Below are 5,678 nucleotides of genomic sequence, written 5' to 3' on the forward strand. Positions count from 1 at the left end.
GTTGTAGTTGTATACTGACTGCAATACACAGAATAATTTTAGCAGAAAGCAAAGCTTATGAATAAAAACAATGCAATTTTTACAACTATTCACAGTCCTTCTTCACCATTTAATGATGGCAAAAATTAACATGTAAATGAATATACATTTACATATAACCTAAAATTAAGAAACAAAGTATGTAAAATTAAAATTTTGTTTAGTAATAAATCTTAAATATTTCATTTTACTTAGAAATTACTTAGCTATCCAAAGCTTATCTGTTAATTAACCTGATAAAATATTATCCCAAAGTTTTATCATTTAAGTTACCTAAATGATGTCCAAGTTTACAAAATAGGGAACAATTACTGCTGTACATTTTCTTATAAAAATATAATTCAGGGGCTCCTGGCTGGTTCATTCAGTTGAGCATCGACATTGGCTCAGTTCATGATATCCCAGTTCATGGGTTCGAGCCCTGTGTCGGGCTCTGTGCTGAAAGGTCGGAGCCTGGAGTCTGCTTCGGATTCTGTGTCTCCCTCTCTCTGCCCCTCCCCTGCTCATGCTCTGTCTGTCTGTCTGTCTCTATCTCATAAATAAATAAATGTTAAAAAAATAATAAAAAAATACAATTCATTGTTTATTAGAAATTTATTACTTTTATATTATTAAATGTTAAGTGGGTATACCCTTAGCTTATTTTATCAGTAAGCTAATTTAAAGTGTTTAACAGGTTCAGGTTAGGCAAACAGCGAACTTTTATTGGATTTGTCAGGTTAGTCCATGTTGGCATCTGGTTGAACTATCAAAATATAATTTTCAACAAATCAAATTACAATATTTTTAAAATCTAAAATTCCATTTTTCAAATATTCTATTCAACACATTATTTAATAAAGAAAAAGTAAAATGCTAAGACTGATTCAAATAACATTTGAGGGCTTAGATATTTATAGAAATTTTAACCACGGCTAGTTAAGATAAGATTGTTGGATTAATTTCAAAACTGACTAATATCCTGCTGAGCAACATTCCTTAACATTTAGAGTTATCTTTTCTACTAGAAATAAATTATTTGCATTTTAATCTGGTAAACTCTGTTTACATGTAACTTCACTAAGTCTTGGAACTACAATCAATAGTAAACAGTGAATCAAATAATACATTCCCCTAGAAAATCCCTAGGTGGGCCTTAGCCCATATATAATATTATGAATACATCACTCAGCTTTTTGCTTTATTTTTATGACGGATAATTTTTCCAAAAATTTTCACAAAATTAAGCGCTCTGAAGAATAGGCAGAATATTTTTTTTTAAATTACAAAGATATCTATTTTTAAAAGTGTTTTTAAAATAAAAAGAAATGGTACTAATAGCCCATTTCCTATTCTCATATTAATGTCCCACATAAAATTATTTATGAATAAGATATTCTCTTTCTTAGAAGGACATGGCTGACTACTTATATAATGGTAATATTTTCTATTTGATTATTACTCTTTGTGGATATTTTCTTTATCTCTTAAGCAAAGTAAATTTATGGGGCACCTGGATGGCTCAGTCGGTTAAGCATCTGACATTTCTTTTCAGCTCAGTCATGGTCTCAAGGTCTGAGAGATAAGTCCTGTGACAGGCTCTGTGCTGACAGTGTGGAGCTTCTTTGGGATCCTCTCTTCCTCTCTCTATGCTCCTCCCCCCACTCACTCTCTCTCTCTCTCTCTCTGTCTCAAAATAAATAAACACTTTTTAAAAATTCAATTTATTTAAACTTTAAAAAAAACATCATTCACCCAATATAAAGGATGTTTCCTTTATATTCATATTCAGAGAGTTATGAAACTAGAGTTGACTTTAAGAGTATGATTCAAAAAGAACGGGGTTCCTGGGTGGCTCAGTTGGTTAAGCCTCCCGCTCTTCATTTCCATGCAGGGCTTGATGTCACAGTCTTGGGACCCAGTCCCACATCAGAATCCAAGCCAAGTATGGACCTTGCTTGAGAGTCTTTCTCTCCCTCTCCTTCTGCCCCTCCTCTACTCAAGTCCCTCTCTCTCCCAATTAAAAAAAAAATTTTTTTTTCAAAAAGGAAATTACTGTGCCTACAAGGGAAACCTCAGACTGAGGACAGGTTTCCCCTAAGGCTCTGTCCATCAGAGCATAATACTCTGGCCAGTCGTCTCCAAGATTCCAGCTCAGAAGCAGTTGGGTTTTTTCCTCAATTGCAACAATTTACTTAGGATTCATTGCTCTTCTTGGTAACACATATAGAGCATATGGAGAAGCATTAAGATACCTAAAGTTTATTATATATTGTAGGTCAGATTGTACTTATTACCTAAATTTTATATTTGCCTTATATACATGATTTTCATTTTTTCAATTGCAATTATTTAATAATTATTAAAGAAATTTATGATCAAATAAAACTGGTACATATTTATAAGTAACTAATGTTAGAGAAAATATAATTAGATAAAATATTCTAAGCAATAGAAACAATAAACTGAAATTGATTAATAAATGTCAAATAAATTAAAAAGGAAACTACAAAAAATGAAAAAAAGTAAAGATTAGAAGAATAAAGCTGAAATTATTTATAAATAAATTTATCACAAGTGAATAAAATCCACAAATCAAATGACAAAATTCACAAATTGTGTAAGCAAAGTAAATGCAGACAAACTAAACATAAGTGATGAGTTAATATTAAATACCACAGTTGAAAATAACAGAATAGATCAGGATATGCACAAAAAATGCAAGCAAACAAAAAGCAGAAAAGGAATGTTAACATTTATGGATAGATTATCTCAGGAAAAAAAACTTGGGAAGGTAAAAAAAAAAAAATGTATTGAAAAACTGCACCATAACAAGAAGATAAAAATATCTAATATATAAAATGCTGCATTAAATTAACTTATGGTAGAAATATGGGGATTTTGACAAAATCAAAATCTTTTTTTTTGACAAAATCAAAATCTTAATGAAAAACTCACTCTTTACCAAATCAAGAGATGAATTCACATTGTCTTTATCTATTCATTAGTGGATGGACACTTGGGCTGTCTCCACAATTTGGCTATTAACTTTAGAGGATGGTAACATTATCTAGTAGCAGAAAAACTCCCAATTAATAGCTCTAACATCTTCTTTTACAATAGCTGATAACCATAAACATGACTTGAAGAAATAGCTTGCATTATGTTAAATATTGTTTATCTTATAAAATAGTTCCTAACACTAATATGCTAGCAATGGAACCAAATAAATAATATGTCGTTACAGAAATAATAATAATAACCCATATGGTAACACTTTTTACAATTTAAAAACTATCTCTAAACATATTATCAAATTTTATTATTAAGAAAATTCTACAAGGTAAGTGAAATAGGTATTACTAACCCAATTTAACTTGTAAGAATGCAGTAAGAAGGAAAAATCTGAATTTTAAATCCAGAGATTCTGTTTCTAAGCTAGGTTTTAGCCAGTCTTTAAAACTTAGAAGGTGTAATTCATAATGAATTCAGATTAATTTTACAAAATATGTGTGGAATCAGTTGCATTTAGATTACATTTTATAATAATGTGTGAAAAATGAAACACAGTCTCATACAATTTTACTATTTATGTTATATTCCCCAACTAAAAACTAAGCAATAGAGTTCTAAACAAATGTTAATAGTGGCATAGATTTTGAATTTGGAAGTGGGATTGTCATGGATAGGAAGTGCAGCTCTTTATCATAAAATAATATTATAGATATATTGAAACTTTTAATATACTTTTTTTTGTTTTTTTGTTGTTTTTTTTTTTTGAGAGAGAGAGCATATGAGTGGAGGAGGGAAAGAGAGAGAGGAGAAGAGGGGAGAAGAGAGAGAGTTCCAAGCAGGCTCCAGGCTGCCAGAACAGAGTCCCACATGGGGTTCAAACCCATTAACCATGATCATGACCTGAGCAGAAACCGAGTCAGACGCTTAACCAACTGAGTCACCCAGGTAGCCCTTTAATGTAAATTTGATTGGACCATTTCACTATACTTCAGAGTTCTAAAGAAAGAAGTCAACAAACTATACAACTGAAGAGTCAGTTCTGACTATGACATATTACCTTGTAAATAAGGTTTTACTGAAACACAACCATCTGTTTACATATTGATTATGGATTCTTCTCACTCCAATGATGAAAATCCATGTGACTAACAAAGCCAAACATACTATCTGTCACTTTACTGGAAAAATTTATTAGTAGATTTTTGGGAAAAAAATTATGGGTGTTTTTATTATTTTATATATTTATTAATATATACATAATAGGCAACAATTCTGAATTTAAAAATGTGATTTTCAGTACATTTTATGTTTGTTGTACATGCTTTCTTGTATTTAGCCTAAATCTTTCAGAATACACATTTTCATCATCTACTCTGTCATCAATGTATCTAATTATAAAAATTGTATAAATCCTAGCATATATTGACATTTTTGCACCATATAGCTGATGAATGATTATTTGCATAAATATATGACACTCTAATATGCTTAGTTTTAGTCACCTAGTCAGGGTAAAGTTGTTGTTTGCTTTACGTTATATAGGGAGCTCAAATTAGATAAGAAGTCTTTGTGATCCATGCGTAAGCAATAAAGAAAATCATGCTACTATTTGTATCTTCTCCACAAAAACTGCCTCAATAGCGCTCACTTTGGCAGCACATACACTAACATCGGAACAATACAGAAAAGATTGGCATGACCCCTGCACAGGGCTGACGTGCAAATTCGTGAAGCATGCCATATATTTTTTTACTTGCCTTGATAATAGAAACTTTCTAGACATAAACAGACCAAACAAGGGCAATCTTTGCAGAACCAAATCAGAAGCACACTTTTCCTACATTTCACTTTCTGGAACTGCTCCAGGGTTTAAATTGTGCCTGTACCTAGAGCAGCCATGTAGCAAGGTTGCATACTTTGACAATATTATGAAACATAACCTATAATTAATCTATAACACATATATTCTTTACAAGAAAAAGAGAAATCCAAAATTAATGTCAATATTGACATTAGGGTGCAAAGAGTAAACACTGAAAAAAAAGTTAAAATATAACTACCAGTTATAATGACAAAATCATGAAAAAAGTTACAATGTACCTTTTACAATCTCAAAACAATATTGAGAATAAGAACCTCTAGAATTTTGCAATGGAGTTTCAAGTAAAGGTTTGTTTTTCATCTGGCACAAAGCATTCAAGAAAAAACTAATTAAAATGATAAAATGACACAATTTCTTCTGAGTACAAGTTCCTATTCATTTAGTGTACTCTGTAAATGAATGATCTTGGTGCTAATAAACTATAATGATTTCTTCCTATCTGCTCTATCTAAATTACTGGTGATGGAATTTGCCTAAGTTGACCTGTAATTAGAGCTAATTATTACAGCCAGCTTATCTTAACATACATAAAAAGCATGTTTCTCATTGAAAGCAAAAGACTGGTAAAATCCTAGTTCTGTACTATAAGCCATAACAATGTCTACCATGAAAATGACACCAATAAATGCCATGGTATGGTATGGACAAAGTATGTCTTTATTTTTTTTTTATTTTTAATGTTTATTCATTTTTAAGAGAGACAGAGAGACAGAGTGCGAGCAGGGGAGGAGCAGAGAGAGAGACACATAGAATCCAAAGCAGG

At 31.2% G+C, this 5,678-nt stretch overlaps 1 non-coding gene across 1 annotated transcript; it reads left to right on the top strand.

Annotated features, from left to right (window-relative positions):
* The first annotated feature begins 4,673 nt into the window (after positions 1 to 4,673).
* LOC115526576 lies at positions 4,674 to 4,780 on the top strand. Its single transcript, XR_003972639.1, has one exon. It is a non-coding gene; the product is annotated as a U6 spliceosomal RNA (small nuclear RNA).
* Positions 4,781 to 5,678: the final 898 nt, after the last annotated feature.

Source organism: Lynx canadensis, chromosome D1, assembly GCF_007474595.2.
Source record: "Lynx canadensis isolate LIC74 chromosome D1, mLynCan4.pri.v2, whole genome shotgun sequence".
Classification (NCBI taxonomy): domain Eukaryota; kingdom Metazoa; phylum Chordata; class Mammalia; order Carnivora; family Felidae; genus Lynx; species Lynx canadensis.